Source organism: Sceloporus undulatus, chromosome 1 (genome assembly GCF_019175285.1).
Source record: "Sceloporus undulatus isolate JIND9_A2432 ecotype Alabama chromosome 1, SceUnd_v1.1, whole genome shotgun sequence".
Taxonomy (NCBI): domain Eukaryota; kingdom Metazoa; phylum Chordata; class Lepidosauria; order Squamata; family Phrynosomatidae; genus Sceloporus; species Sceloporus undulatus.
Window position 1 is genome coordinate 352,182,381 of NC_056522.1, and position 14,769 is coordinate 352,197,149.

The following is a 14,769-nucleotide window of genomic DNA, read 5'->3' on the forward strand; positions in this document are numbered from 1 at the left end:
CACTTCTCCAGTGGAGTTTGTCTCTCGTTATTTTGTCAAAGGACCAACGTGTATTTTCTTGGAGGCCTGCCATCAAAGGAAGATCATGTTATGCAAGAGCAAACCTGCTGGACCAGACCAAAGGCCTATTTAATGCTGCATAGCATTCTGCGTCTTAAAAAGGCTGACCAAATCCCTACAGGAAGACCACAACCAAGACATGGGAGCAAAGCTCTCTGTGCTACTCTCTCAGGAGCTGATATTCAGATGCATGCTGCCTCTGATCCTAGATACAACATACAGCCATAATGTCTAATTCTCACTGGAAACTTTACTCTCTAAAGTCCCCTTCCATATAGCAAGAAGCACGTGTGTTACCTACTGTCCCTTCTTCCATGCTTCTTCCTGTCTGTGCAATGTCTGCAAAGCAAAAGCTTCATGTTGAATTAGAACCAAGATCACACATCTTTTCAGTTTGCAGGGAGACAGTGCACATACTGTATATCCAGCAGGCTTTGCCACTGTAGACATTTGCCAAATGGGTGGAAAGTGTGGAGATGTATCTCACAAGAAATTTGACAGCAAGAGGTACGCAACATTGCCCTACTCTCCCGCCATGCAATTTTAACTGCTTGAAGAGAAAAAACAAACAAACAAACAAAAAACAACAAAAAACTGAAGTTGGATTATGCTGGGAGTCTGGTCAGACCTCACCTGGAATATTGTGTCCAGTTCTGGGCACCACAATTTAAAAAGGATTTGGAGAAACTGGAGTGTGTCCAAAGGAAGGTGATCCAAATGGTGAAGGGTCTTGAAACCATGCCCTATGAGGAACGACTGAGGGAGCTGGGGATGTTTAGCCTGGAGAAGAGAAGGTTAAGAGGTGATATGATAGCCCTGTTTTAATATCTGAAGGGATGTCATATTGAGGAGGGAGCAAGCTTGTTTTCTGCTGCTCCAGAGACTAGGACCCGAAGCAATGGATGCAAGGTACAGGAAAAGAGATTCCACCTCAACATTAGGAGGAACTTCCTGACAGTACGGGCTCTTTGACAGTGGAACAAACTCTCTTGGAGTGTAGTGGAGTCTCCTTACTTAGAGGTCTTTAAACAGAGGCTGGATGGCCATCTGTCAGGGATGCTTTGACTGAGAGTTCCTGCATGGCAAAATGGGGTTGGACTGGATGGCCCTTGTGGTCTCTTCCAGTTCTATGATTCTATCCTCATGTCTCTGTGAATTCCATAAATTCATATTAACTAGATAATCCAGGTTTCTAGAATATTAGGGAGAAATGTTTCTTTACACGCACTTTCTCAAGGCCACACACATCATTTCATTTTTTTCAGTATAAAATAAATTTATTTAAAATTTAACACAAAATATAGACATACACTGACATAGGCATAAACCTACATATAAACATACAACAACAATCTCCTTCTCCCTTCCTCTTTCCCCTGTGAATAAAAGACTTCTCGCTCAATCTCCACTTCATTTCCTAGATAATTATACTTATGTTCCCCTTTATATATACATCATTTTATGAATACCTATAATACCACCTTTTATTAATTTTAATAAACTAAGAAGCTCCATATATTTCAATCCTTCCTTATAGGGAAATTATTCCAGAATCCTGACCTCTTTTACCCTTTACTGTTTTTAGATGTAAAATTAGTCCTGTTATTTCTAGATTTACTATGAAAGTGTGTGCATGGTGTTAGTTATCTTGAAAATCTCTACAGAAATGCAAAGTATCAACAGCCTAAATGAAGCAACCAGTAAGAAGACATGATGTCTCATGTGGTTTACACAAAAGGAATAGTTTATCATGAAATACAAGCACCTGTTGCTATGTGGCAAATCCCCTTTTGATATACGCCTCTAACTGTGTGGAATTTTCCACTACCTCATTCTTCCATTTCTTCAAAAGCCGAATTTTACCTTAAGTTTTTCAACATGTATATCCATGTCATGATTATTTTACACAGTGCCCTCTTCCAGACAAGTTATACTAAACAAATGCACTGTACTCTTGCCATCTACCATTATTAGGCATCTTAGGTTGCTATTGGCTTCTTCTGTCTTGTCCCAATTCTAACCAACACTACTCCAATTGTTAAGGATATCCAACTCAGTTTCATAGTTTCTTGTATCTGATCATAAATCTATTACAAGTCAACTTCCATGGGTCTTCTTCCCCTACAAAGCTCACTCTCTCAGCTCAATCATCTAGTGACTATTTTTAGCTAGATCAGAGTATAAAGCCATTAAAATGGCATAAAGCTGTCCTTTTACATTTGCCCTTGAGTGACAATCCAGAAAGTGTATGGCTTTTTTTAAATTTAAAGGACTGCTTTTCAGAAACAAAGAGAACAAGTGGAATGCTGATTACTGTTTACCTGGAGAAAAAGAAAAGGGAAGGAAGGATCCCTTTCATAATGAAAAGATATCATAGTTGGTTAAGATTTCTAACAAGTTTTATCAGAGAAAATACCTATTAACAAAACTAATAAAAATTGTTACACAAAAAATGGAGATAACTAAGTCAGAATAAAATGTAACATGTCTCTGTATGAAATGTTTCTATCACTGAGTCATAAAATATGGGGGGGGGGACAAAGAAATACAATGAAATGAAAGTAACCTACATATGTATACATATAATCTCTTTATATACATCATACTATTGGAAAACAATCCCAAGGAAATTAATAACTGTATAATTACTTTTTCTTTTATATCACACAATGTATGAGGATGTTCTGTTGTTACGTTGACCTGGATTACAATTAATAAAGGTATGATGTGTTGTGCAAGCAGGCCACTAACTGCCTTTGGCTGGAAACTAACTTCCTCTTTGGTTTGCTTATTGCACAGTTACCTGTAACAATATTCCCTTTCACATTCCTCAAGATGATATTTGTCAAGAAAAGAAATACCAGGATAGAACTCTTCAGTTATTAGCAACACCACAACTTCTGCAAACACTTTCCTCCTTGAGCTTTAAAGAGTTTGAAACATGTTGTGCAACCACTGCCAGATTCTGACATTTTCTTCATGTCATAGTGTAGAGTCTAGACCTACACAACTTTCAGCTCTGCACACACAATTCATGAGAGGCTTAATAAAACTCCTGGTTTTACTATGTTCAGAAGACTACAAAAGCAGAGGGTGGTGTTAAATGCAGTCCCAATATATGACTGCATTCCCCTTGGGAGATCACAAGTCACGCGGGTGCATCATAATTCTAGGTAAATAAAACTCCAACTGCAGAGTAGGGTTCCAAACTAAATAAACGCTGGAACAAGTTTTCATAAATAATCACAAGTGCTTCAGTTAATTACCAGAACACATTTGAGAAGCTAAACGCAGTACAAGATCAGAAACAACAGCCAACAACAGACTCAGAATATAGGAAACTGAAATGTTTAGTTTCCTAAATTCCAAGCTCAGAAGGAAAGAATGGGCTCAGGTTGCTACATTCTTTGGAGATAAGAGGGAAATTTGCCAGGATAAACATGGTGAACAAGTTTGTGGACTCCTAACTAACAGCCTATCAGGAACATCAGGTGACAGCATATTGGCTGTAATGTTATCTTGATTTGAAATACACACACAGCCCTCACATAATGAAGAAATGTCACATGCAACAAATGTCAGATTCACTTCATTATCTTAATTTTAAATCAACTACTTGCAGTTACAATATTTGGCTTATGTGTCTGAGTGTGGGCACCTGTGCAACTGGATGCCTGTAAGACTGGTGAACAACCGGAATGACAAATTCACATTCATAGTCACCTAATCATTTTCAAAGATCCTTTCCTCCACGTTCTTTGCCCCTCCACCCCCCACCAGTGGCCGAAGATGTGGACATGTTTGGAAAATCACTAAGCACAAAAGGGAGAGGCAGCATGCTAGTAAAACGCTATTTGATCACTCCCATGCTAACAGTAACAGCTAAACAAATCATGCACCTTCCTTCTTTGGTTTGTTTATCATGATGTCTGAAATTATCACTTTGCATGTCTCTCCCCCAGTTAGCCAGAGAACAATACACAGTATGCAGTCAGCTAATTTCTATTGTATCAGAGAAGAGACAAGACAGAGTACCAAATTTAGAGATCACAATAAACCAGCCATGGATAGAAGGTCCTAATATGTTCAGCTGTTCCCATTTGCAAAGGGAGCAATCATGCAGCATACACCAGAATACAGCTTTGTCTGCGATAAACCAGTTTTCTTGGAACTGTGGTCTAACACAATATATGGACACAGTACAAGGACACAAAGGTTAGAAACATACAAGCTATTGTATTCGCTATACGTATGGATGTGAGAGCTGGACAGTTAAGAAAGCAGATAAGAAGAAAATCAATTCATTAGAGACGTGGTGCTTGAGAAGAGTGCTGAGGATGGACAACTAAAAAGACAAACAAATGGGTCCTAGAGCAGGTCAAGCCAGAAATCTCCCTGGAAGCCAAGGTGACAAAACTGAGGCTGTTGTACTTCAGACACATCATGAGAAGGCATGACTCACTGGAAAAAACAATAACGCCAGTAAAAGTGGAGGGGGGTAGAAAGAGAGGAAGGCTGTATGCTAGATGGATGGACTCCATTAAGGAGGGTAGGAGTATGTGTTTGTAGAGGCTAAGCAGAGCAGTGGAGGACAGAGGGTCTTGGAGTTGTCTCATCCACAGGGTTGCCATGAGTCAAGATCGACTCGAGGACAGTTAACAACAACAAACAAGGACTCTTGCTATAATGAGGAAAAGGAAGAGTGGCTTCAGTAGTAGATCTATATATCTTATAACACATATATCCAAACACCACTGCCTTTCCAGCTAAATTTAAGAAATGCCTTTTTAAAACAGAGAACCAGCGTGGTGTAGTGGTTTGTAGTGCCTACAGCTCTAGAGACAAGGGTTCAAATCTCAACTCAGCCATGGAAACCCATAGAGTTACCTTCAGCAAGTCACACTCTTTTGAATCTCACAGGAAGGCAAACCCCCTCTAAACAATTCTTGCCAAGCAAACTGTGATAAATTCGCTTTAGGATTGCCTAATTTGAATTTTCTAACTATTCTATCTAAAACTGAGATAGAATAGTTTGATTCACTATTTGAAGAGATTCAAGATTCACAAAAAGTACATTAAAGAAAACCAGACACAGAATTAGAATCATGATATTTTATTGACTGAAGTAAAGTATGTGAGATTTTCTGTTTCAAACAACTTATCTGGGAAACAGTTTTCACACATACTTAGATCATATACGTTTATTTAAATAGTCATATCATTGTAAGAATTTAAGGTGCAGAAAAACAGTACTGTATTCCTAAATGAAAGTTGCTACAAAAATTAAGCTGTTTCTCTGGCTTTGTACAGACATTTGACAAATCACAGAAATGTTTGTTATTTGAGACATTTTCAACAAATTCTGTACAATTTCCTTTGTAGAATAAAGTATAGAACATAGTTCTCAAAAACTATTGTGCTTAGCACTAATTGGCTGGTACCCACATTGTCAGAAACCTATCCTTGAAGTAGTTTTGTAATTCTTTTTTTAAATCAATAAACAAATGTTTGAAGGAATGAACTTTCACATGGTATTCTACTGCTAATAGACTGTAAAAGCAAGGAAAAGTTGGGCTTACTTGAGGTGTGGGACATAATCCTGTGAAATTTGTAGGTACCTTAGCAAAGAAAGCATTACATCAGGATGATCACAATTATAAGTAGAACCAAAAATATTTCCAAATTATCTGCAGTAAGCTCTGAACAATATACTCTACTGAGACATCAATTCAAAGAAAATACAAGTGGCATACTCGCACAGGACCAGCAGTAGGCAATGTGGCAATAAACAATTATCACATGGTTGGTTCCTGGAACTAACACTCCAAGATACTTGAGTTGCTTAGTAGGTCACCTGTTTCCAGAACACAATGCTTGTTTTAAAGCCCTTCTTTCTACTTGTTTTAAGAATATATTAATAGTTGTGCTGGATCAGATCTAAGGTTTGTCTAGTCCAGCATTTTGTTCCCAGAATGATGGACCACGTGCCTATGGAAAGCTCAAAAGCAGGATTTGAGTATAGCAAATGTTTCTTTTCCCTCGCAACTAGTATTTGCAAGTATACTGCCTCTAATACTAGACATAATATATAGGCTTTTAATTTTAGGCTGGAAATACATGAGCCAAAAGATGCGGCTTCCAACCACTTTGTGGGTGTGGCGTTTACATGACGCAGACCCCCAAAGTGGCTAGAAGTGGCTCCGATGCCACAAAATGGAACCCTAAGCCACCACAAAAATGACTCCTGGCTGGCGTGACTTGGGACTGCAGGTAGTGGCCCACTTTGGGAGAGGGCCATGCGGTCGCTGCAGTCCTGGCCCAATCACAGCCAGAAGCTGCTCCTTCCTTGCTGTCTACTTCGCCCCTTAGTGTATGGTCTTTTTTAAGATTAGCACCAAGCCTGAACATGAGACCAGTCCCTCATCATAAGGAAAACAACTAGACTACTGTACAGTATTTTTAAATCCAAGCCATGGTCTACATTTATAGTTAGAAAGGTTGGGAAAACATAATAGCAGGGATTGAGAAATGAATTCTGGTGCTTTCAATACACTTTATCAACATTTAAGATTAGAATATAAATAAAACAGAACTAATATTATGTACAGACCTTTGGAATGGGAAAAAAATTGAAATTCAACTGACAATAGAGAAGAGAAAATCTTATTCACACCCGAGTGACCACAGAAAGATCAAATGTGTTTACTAAGCAATGATTCTATGAGATCAATGAACCAGCCTGCTTTCATGTATTCAGAGACATAGCTATGTTACTCTGGAAAATCAGTATGCAAAGAGATCTTGTTGTAGCACCTTTTGGACTATGTAAAATCCATGGTAGCACAAGCAAACAACTGCATTTTTGTGAAGGTTAAAAAAATAAAAATTCCACTTTTAAAAAGTGTCATAAAAGTAAATTTAAACCTGGAAGCAAGTGAAGACATTGTATTGTATTGCTATTTTGGTGGAAAGAATACTATCAGAATGTTGTAATCTACTTAAGAGTCCAAGCTCTGCCCAGCATCAACTGGTAAAATTATTCTAGATACATTTTAATGCTGCATTACCAAGCACAAGATTCATGGACTACAATTGTCTTGCTGATAACATTGTTCCCATGACCTGCCAATATGCTCATTCAGCCAGATAAGGAAACATGCAAAGGAAATGACAGATGTAGTGAATGGATGTGAATGACTTTATTGTGCTTCGCAGCATGGGCTGTGTGACTCAAATGAAGGCCAAGAGTACTCAGCATTTTAAGGGCAGGCACAACAAGTTTGAATTACACATGATTTAAACAGAACACATTTTGTACAATACATGGGAGGAGAAGTGAAAAGTTGCCCTTTTCTCTTTAAAAAAATGTGCTCCAGGAACAACGACAAAATATCTAGAATGTTCTTATTTCAAAATGGTAGTTTACTGTATATACTCATGTATAAGTCTAGAAATTTAGGCTTAAAAATTGACCCAAAAATCTTGAGTCGACTTATCCACATGTCAATGTAAGTACTGTATGTGAAAGGTAAGAGTTTAATCTGTCGTAGAAGCACTGACCCCCTTCTACTCTCTCATCCATCCAGCCTTTAGTATATGCACTAATAGTTATGTTTGCTGGAATTATGCAAGTTCTTTGGAATTGTTTTCCTTTATTTCGTCCTTTACATCCTTCATTATATGCACCTAAGTTTTACCCTCGACTTATCCACGAGTCACATCAAAATTTTGGCCATAAAACTTGCCCTCGACATATAGTCGTGTATGTAGATAGTTTAAAGTTTCTCCTTTAAAGGTATTTATTTATTAAATGAACTTATAAATGTATTTATCTTCTGCCCGCTATATAAAGATCTCAAGGTGCTGTACAATAATGTTAGAATATTAGGAAAGTTTGGAATGAAATTAATCCCACTTGGTATAGCCATCATGCTGTAGTGGTTTGAGCACTGGACTACAACTCTGGAGACCAGGTTTCAAAGCCCCACTCAGCCATGGAAATCCCACTGGGTGACCCTGGCCAAGTCACACTCTCTCAGTCTCAAAGGAAGGCAAAGGGAAACCCTTGCTGAATAAATATTGCCAAGAAAACCCCGTGACAGGTTCACCTTAGACTCACCATAAGTCAGAAACAACTTAAAAGGCACAGAACAACAAATGACTACTTTAATTCTGTGCCCTTACTTGGTTGGATTATGTTGCATGACACAGGCAGTATAGTTCACTAAAATGGGACAAATCTTATTAATATCAGCTGTACTGGTACAGGTCCAATTTTTCTTTTACTGGTGCGATTATATTGGCAATTATAAAATATGTCCTTCCTCATACCCATGTTTTTAAGAGAAAGAGAGACTCACAGCCAGCATTTTGTTTTACATTCTTTTTAATAGAACTACTACCTTTTTATATCCTCAGTCATACAAACTCAACAACTGAAGAATGTAAGTCTCAGATATCTCCAAAGATATAATGAACCAGACAGCATTCTAATAATAAAATGCATCCCAGATGAGAATGTGCCCATAGCTTAGCATAAGGTCACAAGACTAGTTTGAACTGAACTAGCCTGATTTTAGAGAGCTACGTAAAATAGTAAGACACACCTGAACACACCCAACTGGTCAAGTCCTTAAAGAATATGGTTTGCTAGAGATTGTTCTGATATGACGATTCTTCTGATAAAGCAATTCCTCTACAACAGAATTTTGTAAACGAGGGTTGGGTTGGTACAAGAATATAACTATATTTAAATAGTTAAAGACTTCCCATATCTCGGATCAAATACTGATCAAAACAGAGACTGCATTCAAGAAATCAGACGAAGACGAGGAATGGGATGGGCAGCTATGAAAGAACCTGGTAAGATCCTTAAGTGTAAAGATATACAATTGGGCACTAAAGTTATAATCATCCAAACCATTGTATTCCCATCAGCACATATGGATGTTGAAGCTGGACAGTGAAGGAAGCAGATAAGGAGAAAATAAACTCATTTGAGACATGGTACTGGAGAAGTGCTGAGGATGTCACAGACAAACAAAAAGACAAACAAATGGGTCCTTAAATAGATCCTGAAATCTCCTTGGAAGCCAAGACGATGAAACTGAGGCTGTCATACTTTGGCCATGTCACGAGAAGGCATGACTCATTAGAAAAGACAATAATGCTAGGAAGAGTAGAAGATAGCAGAAACAGAAAGACCCCATGCCAGATGGCTTGACTCAATCAGGGAGGACATGGCCCTTAATTTGCAGGACCTAAGCAGAGCAATGGAGGATAGAGGGTTTTGGAGATGCCTCATCCACAGGGTTGCCATGAGTTGGGGTCGACTCGAGGGCAGTTAACAAGAACGAAAGATGTACTTCCTTTCTAATTAAGGCTGTATCCAGTTATTCATGTGTCTAGCTGCATGGGACTAGGTCCATCAAACATGGTGGGCTTCATCGCTCTGTAGACATGCAGAGAACTGATTTGTGCTGAGACTGGACAGGAGAGAAGAACTCTCTCGGTTTAACAACATTCTGCTTCTATTGGGAGAAAGACAGATCTCTTTGCAATAAGAATGCCAAAATATCCCCCCCCCCGCCCCAGAAACTGAACTGATCTACTTACTTCAAGAGTTCTTACCAAGACGTAGTCTATGGTCTGAATCCTATTCATTGCCCAAATTAGTTTGGACCCATTGAATCACTAAGATTTCCATAACTGTTGACCCACCATTCAGATACTGATTCAGTGGGTCTACTCTAGTTAGGAGCACCCACAAGAAGTAGGCAACCTGTTTTGTTTTTTTAGAAAAAAATCAGGTATAGATGATGATGATGATGATGGCAATGTATATTCCAGTAACTGAATTATGCTAGTTAGACTATAGCTTGCATATAACCCAGTCTATGTTGTGCAGAAACAAATAATTCCCATTCTACCAACTCTAAGAAAATTCAATGAACAAGAGCAAATAATAAGCAACATTCCCTTTCCACAAATGGGAAATGGAGCATATTAAGCCAAAACCAGACAGTAAACCCACGGACAGCCAGATTTCCTATATGCAAGCCTTATACAGTACTTTTGGTTGGTTTTCATATTTGTGATGCCCATACATTTTAATTAATTATGTGTGTTGTGTGCCTTCAAGACGTTTCCGACTTACAGCAACCCTAAGGCAAACCTTTCATGGAGTTTTCTTAGCAAGATTTGTCCAGAGGAGGTTGACCACTGCTTTCCCCTGAGGCTGAGAGCGTGTGACTTGCCTAAGGTCTCCCAGTGGGTTTCATGGCTGAGCAGGTATCGAACCCTGGTCTCCAGAGTTGTAGTCCAATGTTCAAACCACCATGCCACAATTACAGGCAATCATAAATACAATTCCAAATCTACCTTAATAATTACAATTTGAGAACAAATACGTATCAATAGGTCACTGCTGGGTTTTTGGTCTAAATAAACAGCCATTGTAACAAATTATATTAAGACCTTAATCAGACTTGTAAAAGACATTCAACTACAGTGAGTAAAAACTGCCTCCAACATACAAGGCAGATAATTGTCTGTACCGTATATATTCAACTATTAGTCAACCTCATGTATAAGTCGAGGGCAAGTTTTAGGGCCAAAATTATGGATTTTGATATGACCTGTGGATAAGTCAAGGATAAAATCTAGGGGCATATAACAAAGGATCTAAACAATAATGCAAAAGAAAACAATGGCAAAGAACTTACAAAATCAAAGCGGAAGAGGTGGGATATAAATAAATATTTATTATTACTATTATTATTATTACATTATAGCAGGCATATGCTCAAAATAAAGGCTGGCTGGATGAGAGAATACAGGGGGACTAGCGATCCCAGGACAGATTACAATTTTGCCTTTCACCAGGAGATTTTTTTTTAAAATGAGAGTTAAAGTACATTACTTATAGTACCTATATTGACTCATGGATAAGTCGACTCGGGGTTTTTTGGATCAATTTTTTGACTAAAATTTCTAGACTTATATATGAATATATGCAGTAATTGTTGCATTTCTTTTTTCATTCAGGCACCTGACGTGCTGCAAACAGCACATGTTGCAATGCAGGTTAATTTTGGTGGCCAAGGACTTTAAAGGGCATTAAACAGAGCTAATAGTTTGTTCTCTGTTGGGAAATAAGTCCCCTGCTCCTCAGCAAGAAGCAGATGTTCGTAAAAGATCTTCCAATTTCAGGTCAGATAGCTCCCAAAACAAACTTTCTACCAGTAAACATTTGGGAAATAAGTAAATTATGCTACCTCCAGACAGTGACTTATGGCACTTGTACAAGCTTAAACATGCCTAAAAATCATATTTGTAGGCTTAGTTTCAATACAGAAAATTATGAACCTGGTTATTTATTTGTATTAATAATAGGAAAGAAATAGGAAATAGAAAGAGGAAACAGGAATTAGCCAAGGTTTCTGTGAATAAATAAAGTGATCAAAGGGGCCGATTATTCTTGAAGCATTCAATTACGTGAGAAAACAACTTATCTTTAACAGGGCTGTCAATCAAAGTAGAGTTTTTGATTCTTATATTATCTGTATTTTTCACCGATTAAATGTTAATGAGTTTGCACATCGTACACCTCACTGAAAAGGCCCTTTTGAAGATCTTGAAGGAAGCTTTCAAGCGTATGCCAAATTTTTTGCTGCTTCCTTATCAGGACAGTACATGTTGTAAGTTAAATACTGATGTGAGTTGAATTTGTTTAGGGTTGTTGTTGTTTTTTTAAAACTCCTCTAAATGATGTAAAAGATCCAAAGGTCCTTTTGGATATTCATATCAACCAAGTGCGTTTATCTGTGATTCCAATTAGAAGGGCCATACTATATGCATCACCAATCTTGACAGCTTCAAAAAGGCTGTCAAGACAGATCTCCTCCGACAAGCCTTTCCTTTTATCATTTTTATTATGGAATGCTATTTTATTACTGTTGTTGTTATTTGGGAATTTTAAGTGTTGTGTGGGGGAGGGAGGGAGGGAGGGAGGGATAATGGATTTTATTCTGCATCATACTTTTACCTATGCTGTAAGCCGCCTCGATCCAACTGGAGAGGCGGGATATAAATACAATATTATTATTATTGTTATTATTATTATTGGTTTGACTATCACTCCTGAAGACTAAGGGTTTGAATACCTGCTCAGCCATGGAAACCCCATTGGGTGACCTTAGGCAAAGGTCACACTTTCTCAGCCGCAGAGTAAGGTAAAGGCAAACCTCCTCTGAACAAATCATGCCAAGAAAACCTGTCAAACAACAAACTCAAGGCACACAACAACAACCACCTATTGTTGTAACAGTAAGTGTGGCTTAAGGCAACCCTAAGGCGAAGCTAACATGGGGTTTTCTTGGCAAGGTTTGTCCAGAGGGGGGTTTGCCTCTGCCTTCCTCTGAGGCTGAGAGAGTGTGACTTCTTGCCCAAGCTCATCCAGTGGGTTTCCATGGGAAGAGATGCAGCGTGGTGTAGTGGTTTGAGGGTTGGAGTAGGACTCTGGAGACCAGAGTTTGATTCCCGACTCGGCCATAGAAACCCACTGGGTGACCTTGGCCAAGTCACACTCTCTCAGCCTCAGGGGAAGGCAAAGCCGGCAAACCCCTTCTGATGAAACTTGCCAAGAAACCCCTGTGGTAGGTTTGCCTTAGGGCGGCTGTAAGTTGGAAACGACTTGAAGTGGAGTCTCCTTCCTTGGAGGTCTTTAAGCAGAGGCCGGATGGTCATCTGTCCCTGGGGATGCTTTGATTGGGATTTCCTGCATGGCAGAATGGGGCTGGACTGGATGGCCCTTGCGGTCTCTTCCAACTCTATGATTCTAATATGTGTGTGTGTTGTGTGCCTTTCTGTGTGTGAGTTGTGTGTGCCTTCAGGTAATTCCTGACTTACGGTGTCCCTAAGGCAAACCTATCACGGGGTTTCCTTGGCAGGATTTGTCCAGAAGAGGCTTGCCATTGCCTTCCCCTGAGGAGGCTGAGAGAGTGTGACTTCTTGCCCAAGGTCTCCCAGTGGGCTTCAGGGCTGAGCAGGGATTTGAACCCTGGTCTCCAGAGTCATAGTCCAACTCTCAAATCAACCCCACAAAATAGATAGATACTGTAAATAAATACACAAAATAAAAATCTTTGCACCGTTTCTCCTGCATCAGCCCACTCCAACACTGTCTTGAGAGGCAAAATAATAGTACATAGCAATAATAATAATAATAGTAATAATAATAACAACGTGAGGAAACAGGTGGAGTGTCCCCCATTGCAGCCGCAGAGGAGGAGAGGAAGGCTCCACAAAATGCAAGGCGCCGAAGGAAAATGCAGGATGTGAGCCATGGAAAGGAAGGAACACTCACAGAAAGAGAGCTCAGTGCTTCTTAGCCCAGCTCGAAATGGAGGACCTTTTGCAACCGCAAGGAGGGCGTCCGGCGGGCCACCCTGAAAGGAGGACCATCTCAGCAGCGGGGGGCATGTATATATATATATATAAGACAAAGAAAGTGCAGGCGGCGCAAGAGGTCCAGAAAGCGGCGGGAAGGGAGCAGGGCTCCTACCTGAGAAGGGGCGCTGCTGCCCGGCGCCCCATGGCCTCCGGAGGGAGAAGGGAGAAGCAGCCCCTCCTCTGCCCTCATGGTCCCTGGCAGGCAGGCAGGCAGGTAAGCAGGCTTAAGTCCAATATTGGGTTGGGCTGGGGCTCAGTGAACTCTCAGATGTTTACTGTACTTAGCATTTAATATGATTTTTATTTTTTACAAAGCCACATCTACACCATAAAGCTATGACATTAACATCCGTTTCTAATTTTAAGAGTTGAAAGGCAGATGAAGATGCCAGACACTCTTTGCTTGGTGCACCCCTGATTTTTTTTTATTATCACCATAAAACTTTATTTAAACATGCCCTAGAAATCAGGCAGCAAATAGTCAATGAGTTCAGAGTTGTTATGTTATTTTTAAAAAGTGGTAAAATACACATTGGCCCATTATTTTTTAAAAAATAATATTTATCACCGTTTCCATCACTCATTATTTACTCTTTTTTTGGTTCCTAGTGAGCTAGGCCCATTGGCCGCTACATCTGTGACTCTTCTTACCACACCATCTGAAGATAATATATACATGATTGACTCTACTTATTGTCACACCTCCTAATTTCCTCCTGCATATTTAAAGATATATTTGCTTGTTTGAGAAACTTTGGTTCTCCGAAGCTACCATTGAGAATATTTGTGCCTTTTTGTATGACCTCTTAAGGTATGCCACATTGTTTGTGTGTTTGTGTGTGCTTCCAAGTCTGTTGATCTTTGGACCTATAAATTTCATGGGGTTTTCTTAGGCAAAAGTACTCACAGGTGGTTTGCGATAGCATTCCTCTGAATATTGTCTATAGCACCTGGTTTTCCCTGGCGTCTTTCCTCACGTACTAACCAGGGCTGACCCTCACTTAGCTTCTAGGATGAGATAAGATCTGGTGCCTCAAGGGTTTTAGGCATTTTACAGACTTTGAGATTTGTTTTAGATCAGCTGATTACCCCTGCATATAGCTGCATATGTGCTAACATGGGGGGAAATGCATTACTCTTGCAAATATCCTATTCTGTTCATTTTAAATTGTTTTAAAAATACAATTTACATTTACAAAAATGTCCAAACATTCCCTTGCAAAAAGCCAATTTTAGGAGGAATGAACATTATTGCCT

At 39.3% G+C, this 14,769-nt stretch overlaps 1 protein-coding gene across 2 annotated transcripts in view; it reads right to left on the reverse strand.

Annotated features, from left to right (window-relative positions):
- Positions 1 to 13,736, reverse strand: part of TC2N (tandem C2 domains, nuclear) — a 43,861-nt gene extending 30,125 nt beyond the window's left edge. For both annotated transcript variants that reach the window (XM_042438752.1, XM_042438743.1), the window contains exon 1: positions 13,625 to 13,736. The gene's annotated coding sequence lies outside the window, so the exon portion shown is untranslated. The remainder of the gene's footprint in view (positions 1 to 13,624) is intronic.
- Between the last annotated feature and the right edge of the window lie 1,033 nt (positions 13,737 to 14,769).